Raw genomic sequence first — 14,502 nt, 5'->3', positions numbered from 1 at the left:
GATAAATTGCATTGAGGGACTTGGGTATGGATTTCTGTTAACTTCTTTCTTAGTCCTAAAATTGGACCAGATAAGTGACTTGTATAAATAATAACTCAAGTCACATAACATAGCCCTTGAGTCCCTAATATTCAATCCTGATAGAATGAAGAGGTCCTGGAAATGTGTCTATAGGGTAGTATAAGTGAGAAAATCTGGGGAAAATGTTTTAAAAGACTGAGTCTGAAAATGAGGGAGGAAATTGATACTTGAACTCATGGCATCCTGAGTGTCCCCACTTGCTGTCAGCTTCAGCATGTATTCATGTGACTTATGTGCTGTGGGGAAAACTCTCTCAGACTTGTCAGGTATTGAAAGGACAGATGTAATTAAGTGTATGCAACCCATTTATAGCAAGCAGAGACAGATATTGGGGAGTGGGAAGCAAGAAAGTCGGGATGGCAGTAACTCAGTGAGATATAGCACCCTCTGGTGGAAAGGGAGAGATGGGGGTGGGGATATATTTGCTATGAGATTTGATTGGAAGTTACAGACACCCACTCACCTACTTAATATAAACTTAAATGGGTGGAGTCAGGGAGTGAATGACAACTAGTTACTCAGAGAACCTGAGTCACAGGGAGTTTGGCAAATTCCCCAGAACACCCTCTGGTATTGGGTGGTAGACACTATATCCAAGGCTTTCATGTTTATCAAGTACTTTCTGAACAAAACTTAATTGGGATAGAATGACATTAGGATATTATGCAAATTTCAGCTTATCTTTTTAATTCTCAGATGTCTTCAATTGAAACTAGAGATTTTAGGATATGTAGAATCAGGATATTTTTAGTAGGTCTCTATTTTTTGTTTTGGTGGTTGTTGTTCAGTTGTTTCATTCTTGTCCAACTCTTCATGACCCCATTTGAGGTTTCCTTGGTTGGCCAAGATACTGGAGTGGTTTGCCATTTTCTTTTCCACCTCATTTTATAGATGAGGGGGGAAACAGGGTTTAATGACTCTCCCAGGATCCCACAGCTAGTAAGTGTCTGAAGTTGAATTTGAGCTTAGGTCTCCCTGACTCCAGGCGCAGTACTCTATCCATGGTACCACCTAGCTGCCCAGCTAAGGCTCAGAAGGGCTTATTACTCTCTTAGGAGAGCTTTATTTAACTTGAAACTAATAGACTTCTAGGAACTACATTTTAAAATGAAGGTCTATAGCCTTTAAATGTTTAGGTCGAAGGACTCTTCCTGGAATGTCTCTTTGGGATTGCCCCAAGGGCTTCTAAAGAGCTGACAAGGGAAATCCATTTGGCCTCTCTTGTTTGAGGCACATGGCATGAATAGGGCTGTCCTCTTTTTATTGATGCTTCCTGTTTCCCTTTAAAAAAATTCAACAGAATAACATAGAGTTAAAGGGTCAAAGACAAAACAGCATAACTTGAATATTGCAAAAATGTGAAATAGGGCTATACAAGGTCTGACAACTAGGCTTAAAAAGGCTAAAAACTGTAAATACAATTTTAAGAGTAAATGCACTAGCTGTGTGACCCTGGGCAAGTCACTTAACCTTCACTGCCCTGCAAAAAAAAAATTAAATGCAGGTATTACCTGGCAAATATTTGCTAATCTGAGACAACTGGAAGACAATGCACATGGAAAGCATCTGACATTTTGGCTTGTGCAAGAAGTGCAAGAAGTTTGAGTTTCTGGTGAGAGGAGCCTACATTTTCTATCTTGAGACAAGACAGAGACAAGATTCATTTATCAGTCAAAGGGAGAGGCCCAAATGCAAACTTTCCTCAAGCAAATCTTTCATATAAATAATTAACAACCCCCTTTACTTCTTTGGTTTTAGCCTCATACTTCATCCCCCCACATTTAAGCAGCATCTACTTTTATGCAAGTCACTGTGTTAGGTGCTGGAGATACAAGAAAAAAAAAGTTCCTGTCCTCAAGAAGCTTACTTACTGGGGGCACCTAGAGGGCGTAGTGGATAAAGCGTCAGCCCTGGATTCAGGAGGAACTGAGTTCAAATCTAACCTCAGACACTTGACACTTACTAGCTGTGTGACCCTGGGCAAGTCACTTAATCTTCATTGCCCTGCAAAAAAACAAAAACAAAACAAAAAGCCTAGAATTCAGGTAGCAGAAAAGTTGGGAAAGGAGAAACCAAATAATATATCACTTAAATTATCATCACTTGAATAATCAAGAATAAGCTATAGAAGTGATTCATTTGTAGTGGGTGAAGAGATCAATTGTGATCTCATGATCGATCAATTGATCAATCATTAACAATTTATTAAGCACCTACTATGTGGTAGGCACTATGATAAGTTCTAGGGATACAAAAAGAAGCATAAGACAGTCCCTCCCCTCAAAGCAACTTACAGTCTAATGGGGGAGATAACATGCAAACCGATATCTACAAAGCAAGCTATATAAAGAATAAATAGGAAATAATTAACAGAGGGAAGGCACTAGAATTTTATTTTGGACTTAAAGGAAGCCATGGAAGACAGTAGTAGGAATGGGGGAGGGACAGTGTTCCAGGCATGGGGGATAGTTAGAGAGAATGCCTGGAGTGGAGAGATGGAGTGTCTTGTTCATGGAACAGCCAGGAGACTAGTGTCATTGGATTGAAGAGGATCTGTTGAGTAATAAAGTATGAGAAGACTGGAAAGGTAAGAGGGAGGGAGGTTATATAGGGCTCTGAATGTCAAATAAAGCATTTTGTATATGCTCCTGAAGGCATTTAAAATGCTTTAAACATGGCATGACTTTATCCCTAATACAGCCTCTTGCCCATAAAGAGGTTCAGTAAATACCTGTAGTATGAATATATGGAAGGAAGGAAGTAATTATAGGAAGATATGATGATAATTTGGGTGAAGCAGTGTAGGGTCTCCCACAGTGCTATAAAGTATAATAGGTGATCAACAAATAGATGTTGAATTAAAGGAGGCAGTGTGACATAGTAGAAAGAGCCCAAACAATGGGGTCAAAGTACCTGGATTTGAATATGGACTCTGTTACTTAGTACTTTGTGATCTTGCACAAATTACTTCTCCTTTTCTGGATGTCATTTTGCTCATCTCTAACTTGAAAGAAATGAGACTAGAAGAAGTCTAAGGTCACTTTCAGATCTAGAGCTGTGATTCTATGAATGTAAATAACCCCAACATATTTGTACCATTCAAGCATCACTACTATCTTGTTGTTCTGGGCGAGCAGATTTCCAATTTTGTGAGCTAGGTTTCAGCATACCATAGAATAAATCTGTTCTTAGCCCTGGTTGTCACAATACACACACACACACACACATACACACACACACACACATATACATACATACATACATATATATATGTATATATATATATATATATATGAAATGCTTAGTATGCCCCATTTGCCACTAAGGACATTTATTAAATTAAATTTAAATTTAAGGACATTTATTAAAAACCAAGAAGTTGAGAAAGTATAGATACATTAGCACTTCATTTTTGACACAGCTGCTGAAAGGGTAGTGATATTAAACAGGAATGCCTACCATATAAGTGGAGCTGTTTTCATACCATGTCTAACCTCACACTGTGTATGAATAGGCAGTGATGATGATGATTGTGTATGATATAAGTCAGTATGTATCCCTTCCAGTTCTAAATCACTTATCCTGTGACCTTAGACAGACATAGAAGATGCCAATTCTGAATCCAGAATGGAGGAGGAGAGTAGGTTAGATTTCCTTTGGCAAATTGCCCAGGATTCTTGCCAACCATAAACTTCTTTGTGAAACAAAGACATCTTTTTTAACACCCATATTATACCAGTTGTGAGTCATGGTATACCACAGTCTCTGAAGAATTAAATTTGAGGTCCATCCAAAAGACACTGGAAAAGTCCATGGTGTGGGGGTGAGTGGGGCAACTAGGTGGCAACCATGGATAAAATACCAGGCCTGGAGTCAGGAAAACTCATCTTCCTAAATTTTAATCCGGCCTCAGATGCTTACTAAATGACTTAATCCTATTTGCCTCAGTTTCCTCATCTGTAAAATAGACTGGAGAAGGAAATGGCGAACTGCGCCAGTATTTCTGCCAAAAATCCCAAACAAACTCAAATAGGGTCATGAAAGGTCAGACATGACTGAAAATGACTGAAAAACCAAAATGAGGGTAAATAGACCACAACACATTACATAAGAAAAATTGTGTAGAAGTGACCTAAAGGGGGGCAGCTAGTTGGCACAGTGGATAGAGCACAGGCCCTGGAGTCAGGAGGACCTGAGTTTAAATCTGGCTTCAGACACTTGACACTTACTAGCTGTGTGACCCTGGGCAAGTCACTTAACCCCAATTACCTCAACAAACAAACAAAAAAATAAGTGACCTAAATGATATCATTATAGAGATGTATAGCTGTAGAAAAATATGAGTCAATCAAAAAGTGAGAGTGAAGGATAACCTTTAGGATAGTCCTTATGCTTCATGGGTATCCACATAATGTCAAGAGAAAAAAAGGAAGCCCTTTAGCATGTTAGGTGGATCCCTCATGGCGCCCACATGGAAAAGTATTTCGTAGACATATATGTGTTGCAACCTGTATCTTTGGAGGCAGATCACAGATCTATTAAAGTATTAATATTTTGACACCCAAGTATGGAAGCTGACATTTCTATAGCAATTTGAGGTTTGTAAAGTGCTTTGTATACATTTTCTAATTTGACCCTTATAAAAACTCTTGAGGAAAAATAGTTCCTTTATTATGTCCATTTTACAAATGAGAAAACTGAGGACCAAAGAGGTTGACTTGCCTATAGTCCTACAATCAGAAAGGTACACTTGGTATTTGATCTAGTCCAAGTGCCCTTTTTGCCCTCTACTAAAATGCATCATTGATTTTTGAACATGAATGTGACCCATCTGTCATTCTCAAGATCATTTGTTTTCAAAGACTTTGATAATTATAGATTAACCAATCCTTTTTTCCTAACCAAGATAAAAAGCTTGTAACTCTATTTTTTCCTACTTTATACAATGAAGCCCCTAAACAAACAAACAAAAAAGCAACAAACAAACCCCGATTAGTTTAAATGATTTGATTTTGATTCATTGACAAGAATTAGAAACAGAAGTTCCAGATTCCTCCTAAGTTCTGTCTGCTGCCCAAAGCCTTAGTGTATGATTATCATTGTATTTCTTCGTCCATAAAAAAAAAAAATCAGCACTAATAACACCTGTCAGGCTGGAAGGTGGTGCAGTGGATAGAGAGCCAGGGAGTCGGGAAGACTCAGCTTCCTGAGTTCAAATCTGGCCTCAGATACTTCCTAACTGTGTGACCCTGGGCAAGTCACTTAATCCTGTTTGCCTGAATTCCTCATCAGTCAAATTAGCTGGTGTAGAAACAGCAAAATACTCCAATCTCTCTGCCAAGAAAACCCCCAAATGAGATCACTGAAGAGATGGAAACGGCTGAAATGACTGAACAGGATAACACCCATTCTTGCCTATTTCCTGGGATTGCCGAATGCATAAATAACATAAAGTATGAAAGTACTTAGTAAACTATAAAAATATCTAAGAAAGGCAAGAGAACATAATCTTGAAGAAGATAATGATTTGTTGATCTTCAAAACATCTAATTCTAGGATTGGAAGTTTTTATTTATTAAGGAAGAGACTAGCTTTTATTTTTAGGGTCCTTTGGAGAATAATTACTGTGGAACAGGGGAGGCTGTGGTGTTTTGGAAAGGGAATAGGTTTTGGTTATCGATTCAAAAGGTCTGTGTTTCAATATTGACATGCTACTTTTGTGACTTTGAATAAGTCACAACCTCTCTAGACTATGGTTTCTTCATCTGTGAGATGAGGGCATTGGACTTGATAATTTCTAAGATCCTTTCCAGCTTCAAATCCTATAATTGTATGCAATCTAATATGTTAGTTACTATACTGTGGCCTTTACTTGTATATTGTGGATTTCTTACCTACTGGTATCAGAGAATTTTAGAGACAGTAAAAGAATTCTTTCCACAGTATGAGAAGAAATGGGTACTATCATTGAGATGGATTTGGAGATCATTAAAAACATTCTTCCTAATCATTCTGGGCAGTCCTATCTTAACCTTATTGCAGGGAAAATATCCTTTTAGGAAATTATATTCATCTTTCCAATGGATAAGAACAGTATTAGTAAGGTCACTTAAGATACCAACTTTTATTAAATGCTTGTGTGGTAACTTAATTTATTGTACAGAGTTTAAACCTTAGAATTAAGTTCTCTTTTATTATAATTTTATGATTAGGAAAAGCAGTGTTGTATTTCAAGCATGTCTCAGAGCACGAGCCTCGGATTCAGATGATTTTGAGTTGAGATCTCAGCATAACTTGGGACTTTAAGTCAAGTATAGAAAATCCCTTTATGCTTCATTCTTTAGTTTTAATAATATCTTCTGGATAAATTAAGGGCAGCTACATGGTGCAGTGGACAGAGCACCAGGCCTGGAGTCAGGAAGATCTGAATTTAAATCTAGTTTTAGATACTTACTAACAAGTCACAACTCCTATTTGTCTCAGTTCCTCATCTGTAAGATGGGGACATGTTGGAGAAGGAAATGACAAACCACTCTATTATCTTTGCCAAGAAAACCCTATGGGCAGTTCATGAGGTAATGTAGAGTCAGACATGATTCAACAACAACAACTGCAGTGTAAATTAAACCCTTTATAATTCATTGAAAACTTGTGCCTATGAGTAGTAATTCATTCAAAAATCATTAACCAAGTGCCTATTACATGTCTGAAAGACACTATGCTAAGAAAAATGAATACAGAAGTGAAAATGACAATCCTTTTTGTTCAAGGGTTAGGGTATGTCAGTGATGCTTAGACCTACTTATCTAGCTTTAACCTTTCTCCTTATCTCCAGACTCACATCTCAAATTGAATGTCCCAATGAATCTCAAACTCAGCATGTCCAAAATTGAACTCATTATCTCTCCCATCAAGCCCTCCCTTCTTCCTGACTTTCCTATTACTATTGAAGGTATTTCCATCCTCCCCATCACACAGGTTCAAAACTGAGGTGTCATGCTCAATTCCTAACTCTCACTCTCCATAACCAATGTGTTGCCAAATCCTGTACCTTCATTTTAACATCATTAATATATTTATATTCCTTTCTACCATTACCAGCCATGAGAAGATAAGGTATATGCCCTTAACACCTTACTCTTGGCCTATTGCAGTAACCTTCCTGTTCGTTTCCCTCCCTCAAGTCTCTCCCTACTCTAGTCCAAGCTCCACTCAGCTGTCAAATTGGTCTTCCGTAGGTGAATGCCTGATCATATCATCCTCCTAGTCAATAAGCATCAGTAATTCCCTATCACCCTCAGGATCAAATATAAAATCATCTGTTTGGAATTCATAGCCCTTCATAACCTGCCCCCTTCCAACCTTTCTAGTTTTTTTACACCTTAAACCCTAGAGGTGATGATTAATGAAAAAATAGGATCATCAAAGGATAAAGTGTAATGAGTCAAGAAGAGGGTCTGGGAAGGACACTTAAAATATTCAGAGGGAGTATGCACATATGTATCAGGATCATTTTTGTAGGTTAGTCTAAATCAATGTCAAATAGCAAAAGGGCCACTAAGTTGTACATACTGATTCCTGTAGATGGCATATTCATTTAGAAAACCACATATCAACATTATCTACGTCCTATTGTATTTTCATTAATTTTGTTAAATATTTCCTAATTACATTTTAATCTGGTACATGCCCCTACTTGGAGTGTTACTGGTGGCAGTGTGCCTTTGGCAGTGGTTTTGACACCTGTAGTCTAAATTAATTTATATGAACTTTAGAAAATGGTGAATTAAAAAAAAAACATTGGGTAGTAAGAAGGTAATTTTAATATTTCATTATTTACTTACATTAATAAGACTATCCTCCTAATAACAAGCCCTAAATTTTAATGGCAGACATAATAGAGCTCAAATCACTGTACATTTTTCAGGTTTGTGAATGATGGAAGTGTGAATTGAATAAGATAATGTTGCTGTATGAATTTAACAGAAATAGCTAACATCATATCCTTTGCCAATTCACACAAAAAGGCTGACTTTACAGCTACGATGTAATACTGTATATAGGTCCGTATTTTATGACTGAGATCATATCTGTGAAAACTAAGACTTTTAAAAAAAGTGTAAGACAAACTCACAACTTTTTTTCCCTGCTTTTTAACCAATAGAATTTTTGAAAGTGCCAATTGGATTGAAATTAGTCAGAAAGATGCATAGTTTTCCCCTCTTGGAAGTCAAGGCTGAACACTGAGCTTTGAATCATATAAAAATGTGGTTTTAAAATTAATTAGTTCAAGTTATTGCCCTATTACAGCTTGTATACAGCTTTATACAGAAGTTTGAAATTCACATGAAATTCTCAAATAGTCAATATCTTTCCTAATTGAAGAGTCTTCAAATCGTTCTATTCTTTTTAAAAGTTTAAAAAAAAAAAACAACCTGGGAAATCATTGTACATTCTACATTGGGCACACATACTCCTCCCCTCCCCTTTATCTTCCTCTGAACTAAATAATCTTAGCTATTAATGGCTACACTGTTATTTAATTTGGGAAGTGTCAGAAATCTTTTCTTGAGTTACTATGTCTTTCATTTCATTTTCTTTAAGTGAGAGACCTTGGGCAAGACTCCTAACCTCTATAAATCTTGGTTGCCTCATGTGTAAAGTAAGGATTTTGAACCAGATGATCACAAGAGATCTTTCTATCCCTAAAATTTCATGACTATCAGAACTGGAAAGTAAATAGAATTTTATTTGGAGGCTTCATGTAGAAAAACTCAGAATTAAATTTGGAGTTGATGGTAGGTTGGACACAAAATCAAGGCACATTCTTTGAAAGTTGGGACTTTCATTTTTGTCATCTCCCCTATACCTAGCACAATACTTTAGCATACAGTAGATCTTAATAGATTCTCATTGATTAAATGATTTTTAGTATCCTAGAGCTAAATCTAGAAGGAATCTCTGAGATCCTCTATTATAACCATTTCATTTTACAAATGAATAAAAGGAGTTTGTGACTTGCCTAAATTCTCAGAGGTAGCAAGTGTGTGATTTGCATGTAGATAATCTGTCTTCATAACCACTCCTTTTTACCCTTTATCAATAAAGAAGGTACTGAAATCTGGCTAGAGTTATCACAGATTGCTCCAAAGAAGGCAAATGTTTGGTAGCATGATGGCAAAGAAGGGTTTCTTTCTTTTCTCAGGATATGTACTATAGTTCTTTGGGGGAAATAGTTTAAATACTACAAACATTTTTGTTTCTAAATCTCCATTTCCTTGAGGAAATCCAGTGGTTCTTGGTTTATTCATTCTTTCACCCATCCAAACACTGTACATCTGAAAGTCATCATAGATTTGTCACTAAAATGTTTCTGACATTTAAAAAATCTTGGTTTCTCTTAGTTACTGAGTTGGCAGAACAAAAACAGTCTTCACAAGAAAGGAGGAAAGCTTAATAAGAGAACAAAAATTCTCTTATTCTTTTCTTTCCATGACCTTTCAGTTTGGCTGCATTTAAACACTTTCCCTGGCTTCTGATACATCAGAATCGGGAACAGTTGTCTACTTGGTTCCCCAAATTTCCTTAGTATCAATATTACATGATAGAGCTATAGAAACTAAGTGTTTCATCCAATGATTATTGATAACCTCTGTAAATGGTCAGACATACTTTTTAATTTGTAATCAGTTATAGGAAATATTAATTTAAATGACCAGAAATATGCTGGAACCCTAATGAAATGCTATGTGGTAAAGTGTAAAGTTCAGTTTAAGGCAGATTTGTCTGGGACCTCTTAGATGGTGGCATAGAAGCCTGACTGAGCACCAGCCTTACAGTCAGGAAGAATGGAGTTCAAATCCTGCCCCAGTCTCTAACTAGCACTGTGACCTGAGAAGTCTTTTAATCTCTATTAGTCTTTATAAAATTCATTTGTAAAATGGAGATAATAGCTTATACATTGCAGAGTTGTTTTGAAGATGAAACAAGTCAACGTATGTAAAGAAAGCACTTAACAAACCTGAAAGTGCTATATAAATATTAGCCATTCTCTTCTTCTTCATCACCATCATCATGATCTTCATGTCCACCACCACTACGACCACCACCATCATCATGCTGTCTCACCTATAAAGTAGTGCCGCAGCACAAGATCTGCAAGACATTATAGTGAAAGATTATATATCATACATTTTATTTGGGGAGTTGATAGCATTTCCTAATTCAATTTTGATTTAAATTCACCTGTAAATGATGTGTTTTATCTAATACAAACTAAGTTAATTACAATTCAAATGGTAATTAATTGAAATTCTATTAATTTGGAATTTGCTCAAGATAGATTGAACTGTCAACCTTTGCATTATCTATGAAGATAGTATATGTCAAGCAAATTAATACTGCAATTTTATTTAGATCATGGTACGGAGTAAGGAGGAAATAGGAGGCCTACTTAAGAGAACAGACTTTAGAAAACAATAGCTTTAGCTCTTTAAGTGTTTGGAATGTAAATGAAGACTAATTTAAACCCTCTTGCCTGTTTATTAAAGTTAGACTTGGGTGAGGAAAAAACTAATAGCAGTTAAGTAATAGCAATGATGTATATACATTGCATATAAACACAAAATTATACTCCATTGAAAATGTGAGTGGTGGAATGGTATAGTGGGGGGCAGCTAGCTGGTACAGTGGATAGAGTACCAGGCCGAGTCAGGAAAACCTAAATTCAAATTCAGCTTTAGATACTTCCTAGTTGTGTGACCCTGGGCAAGTCACTTAGCCCTGTTAGAGTCAGTTTCCTCATCTGTAAAATGAGCTGGAGAAGGAAAGGCAAACATTCCAGTATCTTTACGAAGAAAACCCCAAATGAGGTCACGAAGAGTCAGACATGACTGAAACAACTGAGAAATAACCTCAACTTAGAATTTTCTGTATTTTTCTTTCATTCTGTTTCAAAGATCAGCAGAGACTTAAAAGTAATGGTTTAGCTCCAACTCCACATAGGTTACAGTAATAGATGATTTGGACTGCACTACTTTTAGATTTGAGTTTGATTCAACTGTAGTATTATCCCCCCTGTTTTCAATCATCATTTCAACAACTTTGGGAGTATCTGTTTTTGGCTAATGTACTTTTCATATTTGATATTTAGCCAAAGTTGAAAATTTCTTTTGGAAAGCAAAAGAAAGCCTTCTCATCATCTTGACAGGATGGGAAAAAAAGAAAATACTTTTTCCATGACACAAAAAAGTTGTTGCTTTATAAATATGAACTCAAGAAACTAGATTTTAAAATTTCCAGTCTATGGGAAGATATTGGCATAAGTGATACTTTTAACACGTGGCTCTAATCACTTTCAACACAGCATTTCTCTAACTGGTAAAAGGGCAGCCAAAAAGACTAGATCAGAGCATGTGTGTCTTGGGATGTGTGCACATGTTATTAAAAACTAGGTCAGAGGCATCAGTTGGTTTTTTCTACACTCATTTCATAGAAGCATCTGCCCCCAGAATTTTAATACAAGTGTTTGCCTACCTCCCTCATGTAGTGTTCCCCAAAGTGCTTTAAAAACATAAATTCCTTCTCTCTGCAATAGGTAAATGGCGTGTTCTATATTATTCTTTTTGCAGAAGAAGAAATTACACTATATAGCAGCTAAGAGACTTGTCTAATATGGTACCATGTGTCATTAGTATAACTGATAGTAAGGCCCATAATTCCATTCAGTCAGCCTGTTATTTGCAATGATAGAATTATGGAATGCCTCAGCAGTAAAATGCTTTGAAGATCATATAATTCAACTGCTCCCTGATTTTTCAAATGAGGAAATTAGGGATAGAGGAGATAAGTGACTAGAATAAACACTCAGACTCCTGACCACCAACACTATGCAATTTCTTTTTTTTCCCCCACATTTATTTATTTTATTTTTAATTTATGGAATAAAACAAGCATTTCCAAAACATAGTATAATAAAAAAGACTGTACATGATGCTGCATATCTATTATGTACAACTTGCTATTCCTTTTACATATACAATAGTTATCATGTAAATTTCCTTTTTCCCCTTCCTCCTCCCCCAATGGCCTCCATTAGACATCAATAGGTGTGTATGTATGTGTGTATGTATGTATATATATATATATATACACACACACACATATGTATATATGTATGTATGTATGTAAAATTATTCCATACAAATGCCTATCAGTTCTCTGTATGTAGGTAGCATCTTTCTTTATATGTCTTTTATAGTTAATTTGCATAATTATAATATTCTAAATTACATTCATCCAATGTAATTCTTTTGTTGTTGTTGTGGTTTGTCCATTTCCTTTTCAAAAATTAATAAATGTTTTTGTTTAAAGTTTTGAGTTCTATATTCTATCTCTCCCTCTTTTTCTCCCCTACCTAAGGTTGTAAGCAATCAGATGTAGGTTCTACATGTGCAATTATGTAAAACATTTCCATATTAGTTATTTGATATAAGAAGAGTCAAATAAAAGGAAAAAATGGGAAAAAAAGTGAAAAATAGCATGCTTCAGTCTCTGTTCAATCAATATCCCTTCCTTATCTGGAGATGGATAGTATGCTTCATCATTAGTCCTTTGGGATTGTCTTGGTTCATTGTATTGCTGATAATAGCTAAGTCATTCACATTTCTTCATCATATAATATTGCTGTTACTTGGTACAATGTTTGCCTGGTTCTGTTCTCTTCACTATGCATCAGTTCACATAAATCTTTCCAGGTTTTTCTGAAATCATCCTGCTTGTCATTTCTTATAGCACAATAACATTCTATTACAATTATATATCACAACTTGTTTAGCCATTACCCAATTGACAGGCATCCCTTTGATTTCCATCAATGTCATTCTAAAGATACTATTCCTGTTAATGTATACAATGTTGCCTTGGTTCTGCTCATTTTGCTCTTCATTATTTTGTTGTACAAGTCCTTCCAAGTTTTTCTAAGTTCATTGAGCTCATCATTCCTTATAGCACAGTTGTATTCCATCACAATCTTATAACACAACTTGTTCAACCATTCCCCAATTGATGGGCATCCCTGCAATTTCCAGTTCTTTGCCACCACAAAGATAGCTGCTATAAACATTTTAGAATATATAGGTTCTTGGGGGCAGCTAGGTGGCACAGTGGATAAAGCATTGGCCCTGGATTCAGGAGGACCTGAGTTCAAATCCAGTCTCAGACACTTGACACTAGCTGTGTGACCCTGGGCAAGTCACTTAACCCCCCATTGCCCTGCAAAAAACCAAACCAAAACAAAAAAAAATAAAGAATATATAGGTTCTTTTTCTTTTTCCCTAATCATCTTTGGAAATAGATCTAGTAGTGGTATTTGTGGTTCAAAAGGCACAGGTAGTTTAATAACTCTTTGGGCATAATTCCAGATTATTCTTTAAAATGGTTGGATCACTTCCCAATTCCACCATCAATGAATTAGTGTCCCAATTTTTCTACATTTTCTTCTACATCACACTGTTTACTGCTAGTGATCCTGGAAAGCATTGGCCTAACTTTCTCTATGACCATTCAGTACAAAATTCCTAATAAGAGGCAGTGTGTACTCTACTGAAAAGTTACTGATTTTGTAGTTAGATATGGGTTCAAATCCTGCTCTGTTATTTATTTACCTACCTGACCTTGAACAAGTCACTTAAGTCATTTGGGTTTTAATCAAGCCCCCAAATATAAAATATGGGGCTTGAAATAAATAACCTCAAAGGTCTTTTCTATTTCTAAGTTTATGAACCCATGTTATTACACAAATATCATGTCTATACCCATGGCAATTTCATTATCTTTTTTTCTCATTTTAAAGGCAACTCAGACTTAAAGGAGTACTTTGTTAAGTTTGAAAATATATTTTAAAATCTAATAAAATGGATGACCTTTTCCAGTAGTGATTTGCACTAACCTCCCAGGATCAGATAGTGTAACTATCAGAATTCTGCAATATGATTCTCTTGTATATTGCTAATACTTTTATTACCATCCTTCCTAGGTACTTTGGTGCAGTATAAGTTGCAAATTTTTCCAGGTTTTTTCATTAAAGTCATTATCATCGAGGGCAGCTAGGTGTCGCAGTGGATAAAGCACTGGCCCTGGATTCAGGAGGACCTGAGTTCAAATATGACCTCAGACATTTGACAATTACTAGCTGTGTGACCCTGGGCAAGTCACTTAACCCTCATTGCCCCACAAATTAAAAAAAAATCATTATCATCACACTGTTCATGTAAGATAGGTTATTATTAAATCCAGTTTTCTATAGGGGTGAATAAAGAACTATGTTTTTTCACAGGGCCTCACAGTAAGCCAGGGATAGAGCTTTTTTTGGGGGGGGGTTGGGGGGGGTTTGCGGGGCAATAGGGGTTAAGTGACTTGCCC

General features: G+C 36.2%; 1 protein-coding gene across 16 annotated transcripts in view; it reads left to right on the top strand.

The window, feature by feature from the left end:
• Nucleotides 1–14,502, top strand: part of LDLRAD4 (low density lipoprotein receptor class A domain containing 4) — a 638,510-nt gene that overhangs the window by 322,520 nt on the left and 301,488 nt on the right. The window lies entirely within an intron of this gene.

The sequence above is a fragment of the Dromiciops gliroides genome, chromosome 1 (genome assembly GCF_019393635.1).
Source record: "Dromiciops gliroides isolate mDroGli1 chromosome 1, mDroGli1.pri, whole genome shotgun sequence".
In the NCBI taxonomy this organism is placed as follows: Eukaryota; Metazoa; Chordata; class Mammalia; order Microbiotheria; family Microbiotheriidae; genus Dromiciops; species Dromiciops gliroides.
This window is presented reverse-complemented; position numbering and strand designations above follow the sequence as displayed.